This window comes from Crocuta crocuta, unplaced genomic scaffold (assembly GCF_008692635.1).
Source record: "Crocuta crocuta isolate KB4526 unplaced genomic scaffold, BGI_CrCroc_1.0 scaffold8, whole genome shotgun sequence".
NCBI lineage: Eukaryota > Metazoa > Chordata > Mammalia > Carnivora > Hyaenidae > Crocuta > Crocuta crocuta.
The window spans coordinates 156,707-168,483 of record NW_027532162.1 but is presented as its reverse complement, the minus strand read 5'-3'; the positions used below and the strand labels follow the sequence as shown (position 1 = coordinate 168,483).

The 11,777-nt window shown below is 66.0% G+C and overlaps 1 protein-coding gene across 1 annotated transcript in view; it reads left to right on the top strand.

Moving 5' to 3' along the window:
- The first annotated feature begins 6,916 nt into the window (after positions 1-6,916).
- Positions 6,917-11,777, top strand: part of LOC144241859 (inverted formin-2-like) — a 12,996-nt gene continuing 8,135 nt past the window's right edge. Inside the window, exon 1 of the mRNA XM_077776506.1 lies at positions 6,917-7,005. The gene's annotated coding sequence lies outside the window, so the exon portion shown is untranslated. The remainder of the gene's footprint in view (positions 7,006-11,777) is intronic.

Below are 11,777 nucleotides of genomic sequence, written 5' to 3'. Positions count from 1 at the left end.
TTCCGGGCTCACAGAGGCTGCAGCCCACCCAGGACCTCCCTCCCCCAGTGGAAACGGAACTACAGGCTGACACACTCAGCAAACATTGCACCCTCCCCAGCCAGGTCCTGTGCAGGAAAAGGAAACATGGGGGGGGGGGCGGGACACCACGCGATGGGGCAATTCACCGCCTGGAATGTGCAGAGAAACAGCTCCCGCTCCCGGGCTCCCGGGGGTGGGCGTGGGGGGTGTCAAGGGTGCCTGAGAAGCTACAGCAGGGAGGGGCCTCTCGCGACCCCCGCCCGTAGTCTCCGAATCTGGACCTTGCGAATGCATCTGTGTACATACGTTGGACAGTTTAAAATGGGAATCAGAGAAGTCATCCCCGTGACCGCCATCAGCGAAAGCCTGGCGTCATGCTTGTCCGTCGCCTTCAGGGACCAGACGCTGTGTTGGCTGCTCCCAGCCCGGCTGGGGACGCGTCCGGAAGGACCTACTGATCAGGGGCTCTGGTGGCCATCGGCCCTGGGCGCCCTCACACTGCGAGCCGCACCCAGCTTGGCAAAGGGCTGCTGCACACACGGCCGGGTGACCGCGGCCGGGGGCCAAGCCCAGTCACAGCCTGTCAAATTAGCACCTGACTTCTAGTTAATTGTAAAAATATGGCCAAAGTAACGACAGTTGAGGGATTAAAGGTGGGGCCACGTGGGGCCGCCCCAAAGGGCTTGCCTGGGGGCGGGGAGCGGCTTGTGGGGTCCTGAACCACACACTGTGGCAGAGACAGTCCGCAATTCCTTCTCAGGCACCCCCATAGAGCCAGAGCGGGGAGAGCACTCAGACCCCGCACCCCGGCACCCCTCTGCCACACCTGGCCTGGAAACCACAGGCTAATCAGGGAGACAAATGACACACAGCCTGTGAGGAGGGACAGGTCAAAGTTCAGGGGGAGAGAAGGGAAACAGGTGCCTGGTGCCTAGAGGCAGCGCCTCGGTGGAGGGAGGTGCAACGTGCACGGAGGGCCTGAGGGGGTTGGGGAGGGAGGGGTCACCCCTGCAGAGCCGAGGGAGGCAGCTGGGAGTTGGGGCAGCCAGTGTCTGCAGAAGAACCACCTCTGGGTCGTAGCTTTTTGGTTTTCTTTAACCCTTAAACCTCCGGCTGCTATTCGGGACATAAGCAGGGCCCTGATGGGTGCTGGGGAAGGTGGGCTGGGGGTCCGAGAGCAGAGACTTGGCAGGTGGGCGGGGCTTTGGGGGTGGAGCAGGGGCCCCTCCCCCGCCTCGGAGTGACTGTCCAGTCCAGAGTCTGGCATTAGACGCCTGGCATCTAATTCAGGGATGCCCGGGGCAAACTGGGGCCCAGGCCTGAACGCAGGGCATGTGGGACCACAGGTGGCTGGGGTGCTGGGGACCCTGGGGCAGGACTGGAGGCCCAGGGGTGGGTCGGAGTGAGGCAGGCACCGGCCCCCGGGCTCACAGCCACCCGCAGCGATTCCGTTCATAAATACCCGGTAACAGGCTCCTTCCCCAAAATAAAGTCTTCAAGGACCAGCAACGCCCAGGCTTGGCACCGAGTCTCTAAGAAACACAGTCCAGGAGCCAAAGCCACAGCGAGGGCTGCACACAAGGTCCCGTCTCTCCAAGAACACCAGGGAGCGTCNCCCAACTTTGAATCCACAGCTTCAAGGCCAAGGGCGGGGGAAGTCAGAAAACACCTGCATGGTGCAGACCCAGAGCTTGGAGCACAGTGGGTCCCAGGGTCCTCCTCACCCTTGAAGTCCCCGGGGACTCCATCAGATGTGCCCCCAGGTACCCCCTCCCCCCAGTTCCCAGCGGCTTCCCCCTGGTTAACTGCAGGATCCTTTATACACAGGTGACACAGCCCCCAGTGTATAAACCAGTCAGGCTGCCCCATCGCTCTGCGTTCTCCGTGCAGAGCCGCACAAGCCCTTCTAGACCTCCCCTGGTGGCTGCAGCCAAAGGAGGCCGGGGAGGCGAGGGGCAGCCTGTCTCCCCCGGGTCCGCGGGAGCCCCAGAGCTCCTCTCTGCTCTGCAGGCCTGTCCCCGGCCATGGCCCCGGGGCACCCCTCAGGGGGGCAGGGACCACTGGCCGGCCCAGCTCAGAGACGTGCCTGAGGGAAGCAGGCCGCGGACAGAGGGGCCGCAGACCCAGAGAACAGCCAGCGCTACCAACACCCCAGCCTCGGTGCGGGGAGCGCCCAGCCGGGGACACGGACGGCAGTGAAGGGACCACACTGGGCAGTGGAGGCCTAGGGCTGATGGTCCTGGTCCAGGGTCACCACAAACACCCAGCTGGCTTCTAGGGGACGCAGGGTTAGAGGCTGCCAGCCTGCGCTTCAGTTAGCCTGGGGTTGGTCCTCGAGCGGCGGGGCTCAGAGCACTGACCGCTGCACCGTCGGAAATCCACGTATAACTTTTCACTCCCCCAAGACTTCACGAATGGCCCAGGGTTGACCAGAAGCCTTACTGTAACATAAACCATCAGTTGGTAACATATTTGTATGAAATATGTATTATAGGCTATAATCTCACGATAAAGTAAGCTAGAGAAAAGAAGGCGTTACCAAGAAAATAAGGAAAATACATTCACGGCACCTGCCTGTAGTTGTTAAAAAACAATCTGCAGCTGGGTGGACCCACGCAGTTCAGACCCGTGGTGCTCAGGGCCGACTATCCACTGTGGACTCGCTCTCACTGAGCTCGGGGCCAGCGGCTCTGTAAGCTGCACCTGAAGGAAGTGTCCTGACGCAAGCGTGTCCCCCGGGAGGCACGGCCCAGCGCCACATCGCCATTTCGTCAGTGAGCTTTCAACCAAAGGGAGAAAAATGTGGGAAACACAGTCCTGAATAGGCCGGAGAAAGATCCTTGCTTATGGCGTGGAACGAAGTCGGGAGGCGGGACACCCCCTTCTTCGACCTCAGCTGGGGACCTGCTCATCGGGGACTCAAAGTTTTTGCTGCTCTGGGTGCGTTACCAAGTGCGTGCAATTTTACGGTTGCAAACACGAGTTAACCGGTAGGCGAGCTTGCAAGTACGGAATCTGCAAGTGATGACACTCCCCTGCGCGTGTGAGCGGGTGTTCAGATGAAGAGGGCGGACGTCACTCCCTGACCCAACCTCTAACCGCCCGGGCCTCTGTCCTTGTGAGAGCAGCTGTCTGGTCCTGGGGCCCGGGGGCAGCNCCATTTCGTCAGTGAGCTTTCAACCAAAGGGAGAAAAATGTGGGAAACACAGTCCTGAATAGGCCGGAGAAAGATCCTTGCTTATGGCGTGGAACGAAGTCGGGAGGCGGGACACCCCCTTCTTCGACCTCAGCTGGGGACCTGCTCATCGGGGACTCAAAGTTTTTGCTGCTCTGGGTGCGTTACCAAGTGCGTGCAATTTTACGGTTGCAAACACGAGTTAACCGGTAGGCGAGCTTGCAAGTACGGAATCTGCAAGTGATGACACTCCCCTGCGCGTGTGAGCGGGTGTTCAGATGAAGAGGGCGGACGTCACTCCCTGACCCAAGCCTCTAACTGACCGCCCGGGCCTCTGTCCTTGTGAGAGCAGCTGTCTGGTCCTGGGGCCCGGGGGCAGCACCTGGAGCAGGGCAGGCCCTGCCCCAGCCGGGCACAAACAGGCTGGCACGCGGGTGCTCCCTGTGGTCCGAGGGACACAGAGGGCGTGTGGGCAGCTGTGAGAGGCGGCCCTGAGTGGGTATTGGGGCCGCAGGGGCAAGGAGGGAGAGACGTGGGTGCTGAGAGGGGCAGGGCCCAAGGGCACGGCCCGCAGCTGCCTCCCACTACAGTCACCTGTCTGGAGGTGACCAGGGATGTCGTGTCCTTATGGACAAGCACAGAGGCGGATGGCCGGTGGCGAGGCTGGTACCCAAGTTCTTAGTCTCCAGGCAGAATTAGCCCTGACGTGGATGACTGCATGGACAGGTGGGNGGTGGATGGATGGGGGGAGTGGAGGTGGGGGGTGGGTGTGCAGGCAGGTGGGCTGGCACGCCCTCGCCGACTTCATTCTGCATCAGTGTCAGAAGTCATGTCAGGGCACCCCGGTAGGGAAGCAAAAGGAAAGATGTTTCAAAATGAAACCAATAAAAAGCATTCTGGGCGCCTGTCTAGGGAAATGAAATCTTGGTTCCATCCGGCGGCCTTAGGGCCCCCCTCTGGGCCCATGAGTGCCCACCCACCACACTCAGGGGTGTCCTGGCCTTCACCTCCGCCTCCCACGTCAGGCAGGGAGGCTGCTCTCTGAGAAGTGCCCACGCCTGCCTTCCCACTCCCGGCAGGGCTCACACCGGCAGAACCAAAGTCTGCTCATCCCAGTCTCCATCTCCGGCTTCCTGATGCGAAGGGGTGGCCGGCTCCGTGCTGGTCTGGGGGGGCAGGGCACCCTGCTGCGCGGGAGCTCATGGGCCCCCAGTGTCACTGCTGGGAGGCACACCACCTCCGGCCAGCGTGCTGGCTGCGGCTAGAAGTGTGTCTGAGCTCCAGCGTGTTTCTGGCGCTCGGGCATCTGGGGTATAGGCACGGGCACACCCCCGGCTCCAGAAACAGCCCCAGGCCCCAGGATGGGACCTGCCAGGTGGACAATGGCTTCCAGAAAGAACGTCCATCATCGGACGGGCTGAGTGTGCTGGGCAGTGGCTGCAGGAGGTCCCTGAGGTGGAAGCTTCTCCCCTCAGGGACAGGAAACCAGGTCGGTTTCTGAGGCCTGGATGGAGGGGTGCCTGGGGGTGTAGAGCCACTAAAAGCAATGGGGACCACGGTCTTTATATGCCTCAGTGGTTACGGCAGGATAAGCCCACAAAGCTGAGGCCTGGCAGGGCAGAGCGCCGGCCGGAGGAAAAGTCACTCTGAGACCAGTGTCCACACCCACAGCCTGCCACCCCACTGACCTCAGGCACCCGAGACACAGGCTCACACGCACACTCCCTGCTCCGGCCGGTTGCCCGCTCCTGCGCTGAGCTCAGCCCTCGGGGTGCAACACAGAACTGCCTCCCCCGGGTGCCTCTGTCCAGGTGTCCGACCACGAGGGCCTGGACTGGGGACCCCCATCCCGGGCCCTGCCCACCGCAGGCACGTACTCAAGGGAGCCAGCCCTGGTGGCGCCAGCCGCCGGCAGCCTCCCTCGGGGCCGCAGAGGGCTGGCAAGCCGGATGCAGACCCCGGCCCATGCCAGGCCTCTGCTCCAGTCTCTGGGTGAGGCTCGGGACCCTGCCCACTCCGCAGGCCCGGGGAGGGGTGAGAGAAGGGGTGCAGGGCGAGCACAGAGGCCATGCTCAGCACCAAGCTCCCAGCTGGACCACCCCCCAAGCCCAGTCTTCAGGCTAGAAGGTCCTCCCCACCTTCCTCCACCGCATTTCTGCATCTGTGAGGTCAGCAAACACACCCATGAAGCATGGTGGCGGCCGCCAGGCGCCAGCTCAGGACGGCTGAGTCAGCCAGGCCTGGATCCTACCCTGCTTCCAGGGGCTGCCGATGCCAGGCACCAGCTGCTAGGGCCCAGGAGAGCATGGAGAGTCCTGGAAGCCTGCTCCGGGGGGGCGGGGGGCAGGAAGAGGAGGCCCCGAAGCTCAACGGGTGGAGGAGAGGGGCAGGGTGCTGGGGGGGAGAGGGCTCGTCTTCCAGGCTGAGGGACACTTGCCCAGGCAAGGACTGGGTGCATTCCAGGAACTGTTGAGTCCCCGCCCAGTAGTGGCCATCACGTCCCAAGTCTCCAGGTTGGAGTATGTCCAAGGGTCAGCAAGCACCTTTCCTGGCCGGCTCTCCTGGGTGCTCAGGGGCCCTCATGCGGGACTGGCCTGCTGCCCTGGGGCCCACCTAGAAGACACCTCCGGGCTGGGGCTGCTGGGCTGGGGAGGGGCCGCACACGCCGCTGGGGGTAGGCACTGACCGGCCCGGAGCTCCGGGCCTGATCCGCAGCCGACAGAGGGGCGCCGCGGCTGGTGCGAGGGCAGGATCTGGATGGAGCAGGGCCGGTTTCCCAGCCCTGCGTCCGCGCCCGGGCCCCGCCCACGCCGCCGCCTCCCGCGTCGCCCTCCCGGGTGCAGGTCTCGAAGAGCCACGCCGCCACCGCACGTTCTCAAGCTGCGAGGTCCCGGGCTCCTTGCCCTGGGGGAGAAGCTGCCAAGCCCGAGGCGTGCGCAAGCCTGGCGCACACGCAGAGCGCTGGCGCAGGGCCCCCAGGGCAGGGGCTGGACGCGGGCCTGGTGCGGGCCGCGCCCCGGGAGCTCCGACTGAGGGCGAGACCTCAGAAGGGACTTCCAGGGCCGGGCCGCCTCTCCCTAGCCAGTCAGCCAGGCGTCCTGAACCTGCTCTGGGCAGGCCCACCCTGGGCAATGTGCGCTCATGGACCAGGTCGGCAGTCTGGCAGGACTGATTAGGCCTCACAAGAAGAGGGGTGACAGAGGGCCTGGGCGCAGCAACCCCGGGTGCCGGGAGCAGGGGCAGCTCCCTCAGGCCTTGCTGCCTGCGCGGCCCGGCCCAGTGGGAGCAGCCTGGAGACCACTCAGACCCCATGTGGGAGCGTTCCCGGAGGGCTGCGGGGAGGAGGCTGCAGGGGCTGGCCCGGAAAGCTGGGGACGTTCTCCATAGCAGAGCCCTGGAAAGAGCCGTCTCCTACGTTGGGGATGGGGGTGGGGGGACTTGGAATCCAGCTGGCCAGGGCAGGGGTTCCATGCAGGGGGCACAGGCAGATAAACGACACCAGGGAGGCAGCCCACCGGCCATTGGGCCTGGACCTGGAGGAGGGGTCGGGGGGTGACAAGATGGGGCGCAGTGCAGACCAAGGAGGGGGTCCGCAGTGAGGTCTGAGGTGGGGAAAATGGCTTCCAGATGTTTCCTAGGCCTCGCCCCGCGTGTTCCGCACCCATCGCCGCCCCCGGACGCCAGGAGCGAGGCCGGCAGGGTGGGGAAAATGGCTTCCAGANCCCAGCCCGAGCGGTGCGGAGCCCGCGGTGGGCGGCCTCGCGCGGCCCCTGGCCCGACCGGAGTGAGCGCCGCTGCACCCCCGCCGGGTAAGTCCGCGCCTCTGGGCCCCCCGCCCCAGGAGTCGCCGGGGAAACTGAGTCGGAGCGAGGGGGCGTCTTGGGATTGGGGAGGGGGGGCTGGGGCAGCGCGGGGTGCGCTCCAGGTGCCGGCACTGGGCGGCGGGCCCCCAGCTCCCCGGCGGGGCCCCGGGAGCCCCCCGCCCACACACACACACCCCGGCCCCGGGGCTCACCTCACCCCGGACTGCCGACCCCGGCGGGAGACGCAGCCGGGACGCACTGGCCACGGTGGTGGGCCGGGGGGTCAGTCGAGCCAGGGCCCCGCCCGGTGACGGCAGAATTTCCCCTTCTCGCGGCTGCCGCATCCTGACCATGAATCAGCCACAGTTGGGAAAATAAACTTCAACTTCGGGTCGGCAGCGTGGTGGCCCCGCGAGGTACGCGCGGGCTGGGGGTCCCGGTGCTGCCGTGTTTTTAGCTGCAGGCGCGCAGGTGGGTGCACACGGGACCCTGGCACCCGCAGGCCTCGGAGGAGCGAGAGCCCCCATCACTGCGCGGGGTTCTCCCGGTGGAGGCTGCTTCTGTGTTCCTCCAGTCCCGTCCCCAGACCCCCTTCCTGGGGAGGGGCCTGAGGAATGAGCCTTGCGTCCAGGGGGGGTCTGACTGCCCAGCCTCCTGGGGTTCTGGAGCCCAGGGCCCCAGGCTGCATGGGGGCTGCAGGTGTGACCACAAGCGTTGGTGCTCTGCTCTAACACACAGAGAGTCAGGCACACCCACACGGGAGCTGGATTTGGGAACCTCCTTTCCCACCAGCCCTGCCCCCTGGTCCTCCGGCAGCGAGTCCCGGGCAGGACGCTTGCCTTCTCTGGGCAGATGTCGTTTCCGCATCTGCACCCTGACAGGTGGGGACAGTGGCTCAGGTGTGGACCTCCTCCCTGGACCCAGAGCAGATGCCCCAACCCCCTTCACGGCGCTGCCCAGGGCAGGGAGTGCTGGGCGAGAGGGTGCCGCAGCCCTGGGGTGTCCGGTATCAGCACTTGGCTCTGGGCCTGGGGCCCCGCACTGCCCCCATCCCTCACCGGGGCAGCAGCAGCTCTCCATTGGAAAAGCCAGGTTGGAGCAGTAGCCCGCAGTTGTGCCCTGTCCTGGCCCCACCGAGGAGCTTGGGGACGATGGACAGGTCATCACAGCCAGCAGGCAGGGAGAGGGTCCCTGCCCAGGAGAGGACCGAGCAGTCAGGTGGGGCTGCCCTCCCGGACCCAGCCAGGCGGCCTGTCCCACGAGGTCCCACCGCTTTACAGCAAAGAGTTAACCGTCAGGTGAGGGCCCCCACTTTGTGGAGGTGCTGACGGCTGTCGGAGCTAATTGCGCACCTCACATTCTGGGACCGCCAGCTCCTAACCTTAAATAGACTCTGTTCGCCTTTCCTCAAAGTGCACTTGATTCCAGGCTGGAAAAGTTAGCAGGTTCGTGAGGGCGGGGGAGGGGTGGCTGGTGGCTGGATAATATCGGGGTGCTGCCTGCCGGTGGCTGCCACCGCTGGCCTGGCTCTGGACTGGGGTGTGGGCACTCTCCGAGGCGCCCAGAGGAGGAACCAGGAGGCACAGTCGGGTGAGGGGGGGGAGGCTGGCTCAGCTGCCTTGCCCCTCCCCTACGGTATCTCGCACCCAGCAGGGGTCTAGTAGTTGCATGGTTCAAGGCCTCCTGGACACAGTGGGTCGGGAAAGGCAGTGGACCCAAGTGGGTCTAGGGGAGACAGGCCGGGATTGGAAGGTTGAGGCCAGGCTGTAGGCAGACCTAGGGGGCCCTGGATGTCCAGGATGAGGAGGCTGGTTTCTACCCATTATAAAGGAGGGAGTGTGTGTGCCAGGCAATCTCCTGGTCCCTGGGGGTGTGAGAGTGCATCTGACCGTGTGGCCTTCTGCTCGAGGCCCCCACCCCACCAGCCTCACCCTAGCAAGGAGGGCCTTGCCGGGCCCACCTCTGAACAGCCCGAGTCCTGAGCTGGCATGGGGTCTGTTCGCCAGCTGCCCACCTACCCAGCGCGCAGAGAAAGCTCCAGACCAAGGGAAACTCTTGCTCCGGACCCTGCCAGCCTCCGCCTTGGCCAGGCAGGGAGAGAGGGGGCAGGGCCGGCCTCTCCTCCCAGGAGGGCCCACCCCTGCGTGCCAGCTCCACAGCACCTTCCCCAGGGGTGCAGGCAAGGTGTGGGCTGCTCAGGGCCTCCCCTCTGCCGAGTGCACCACAGCCTCCTGAGAGCGAGCCCTGAGCCCGGCCTGCGCACCGCAGCGGTCCAGGGCCCAGGGCCCGAGCGGAGTCTGTGAGCGGAACGGGTGAATGAACGGGGGAGGGAACGGACCCGCCCTTCCCACCCCGCGGCCTCCAGCCCTCATGCCCAACTGGTGAAGCGCGGGGTCTGTGATGTCCGTCTTTTTTACAGAAGAGGAAACTGAGGCACAGGGTTGCTGGCTCGTAGAGTCCGTGGTGCCATTCCGACAGGACGCGTTTATAAAGCCCCTACTGTGTGCACTGGGCTCCCGGGCTCACCTCCCTGCTCTGGTGGCCAGAGCGCAGGCGTACAGAAAGTGCTTTCCTGGGGTCAGGGTGAGAACTGGCCGGCCCGGGGCGCACCTGGAGGCCAAGCTACGCCCTGTCCCCTGTCCCCACTACTCTGGAAATGGGAGAGCCTCGTCCTGGCCAAGCAGCACCCTCGGGCCTCCCAACAAGGGAGGGGGCAGGCCTGGGGCACCCACCTGGGTGACTCCCGAGCAGCCCATGTGGGCAGGAGGGGGGCGGTCACTGCCTCTGGGAGGACTAGAACCCAGAGCTGCCTGAGGACAGGGTGCGCTCTGCCCGCACCAGGCCACCCGCCCCATGTGCTGCTGGGGCACCCTCCTCCACGCCGCTTCCCGTGAGCCCGGCCCAAGTGGGAAAAGAGAAGCTGGAAGGTGGGAAGGTGGACTGAGGGCCACCTACTCCCGTGAGGCCGGCCGGGCCCACCCCGAGCAAGAGTGCCACTGAGGCGGAATCTCCTTAAGGCTAACCCAGGGCTCGACGTCAGCTCCAGACACACACACACACACACACACACACACAGAGCCCTGGGTGGTGGCTTCCCTGCACTGCCCCAGCCCCCAGCATGCCCAGGCCAGTCAGTGCCCACCCCTACGCGAGCGTGCACACACGCACACACACGGGCATGCGCGCGCGTGCACACACACACAGCCTGTGGGGCAGGGCTTTGTGTCCCTGAGCTTGATCTTGGCCTTGCGGAGTGCTGGTGGACGTGGGTGTGGACGCCGGCAGGGGCCCCAGCCCGCTGTGTCAGAGGGCGTCAGGCTCTCCACCTGTGCCTGGCCCCGGGTCCTCTCGGGCCTGGGTGTGACCTCAGTGTGCGACCTGCTTCCGCCACCATCCAGGTCCCCATGCCCGTGTCCCCGGTCTGCTCCAAGTACAGCCTGACACCGCCGCCTGCCCGCAGCAGCAGGGAGGTCGACGTCTGCACTTGGCCCAGCGGGCAGTGGGGAGAAGGCGCGCCCTCCCCGCCTCCCACCTGCGCCGACTGGGTGCCCACCACTGCCCTTGCCTGCTGCTTGCGGGCTGGCGTGGAGGTGGGGGCCCGCCCTCAGGACGTGGCAGGGCGATGGGAGGGAGGCCCAGAGGGGGGACCTGGGAGATGACTCTTGAGAGGAGGTGGGGGGTCCACCCCCCGGGGGGGCCTCGCAGGTCAGGCAGGTGTCACAGGCTCAGCCCACCCAGTGTCCCTGGAGACCTTCCCAGCCATTTTACAGATGAGAAAACCAAGCCCCCGATGGGCCTGGCCTGTGCCCCCAGCATGGGCACCTGGGGTGTCTGTGCTGGACACCCTGGGTCTCATGCACCCGGGCGGGTGGGCCAGGCCGCTGGCACTGGGTCCCTGAGCCAGGCGGCCCGGGGACGCTGAGCGGGAGGGGCCGCATCTCAGCTCCATGCCGGCCCTGGTAGCCTGGCTGAGGGGGGCTGGCGGTGGGGGGGGTGGACGGGGGGCAGGTGGGCACAGCGCTCCCGCGTTGCCGGCCTTGCAGACGGCGTCCCCTTGCTCTGTCAGCAGCCACAGGGGCCGCCATCCACCTGCCCGTCCCCGTCTGAGGACCCGAGCCAGAGCTCCGGGGGTCCTGTGGCTTGTCCAGGGGGCCATGGCCGGGCAGTCAGCGGCACAGCCTGATCTCACCCAGAGCCTGAGCTGTCCTCTGCCCCCGGGGCCCTGGCCACAGCCCCTGGCAGTGCCGGGCCGCCCCTCCCCCACCCTCAATCCACTGCTTTGTCCTCCCGGTCAGGGGCGGGCAGCGGGCAGTCTTCAGCCCCACCCCGGCCCCCCGAGGCCTCCGCAAGCACACACAGGGCCTGCAGCCTGAGGTCTCTGGCAAGCCCCTCTCCGCCTGGGCACCGAGGGCCCTCCCAGCCTGGGAGAGGCCGTTCCAGAGGGCAGGACACGGGGCCTCCTGGAGGAGGCATCTCTGAGCTTGATCTGATCTCAGGGGACAGCAGCCAGGGAGGAGGGATTCTGGTGGCCTAGGTCTTCCCGTGGCCCAGCAGAGCCCCCGCGGCGGAGGCTGTGGCGGGCGCTGGGGCCTGCGGTGGGTCCAGCAGCCCCGGATTCGGACACCTGGGGGCAGCCCGGCCCTCGCGGTCAGCACAGGTCTGTGCCTCTCCCTCCCCTCGGGCACCACGGTTGGAACTGGCTCAGCCACGGAGGGCCCTGCTGCCCTCGCTGCCAGCCTCGGCCACCCTGCGCCACTCTCCTGTGCTGGGGCAGGCGG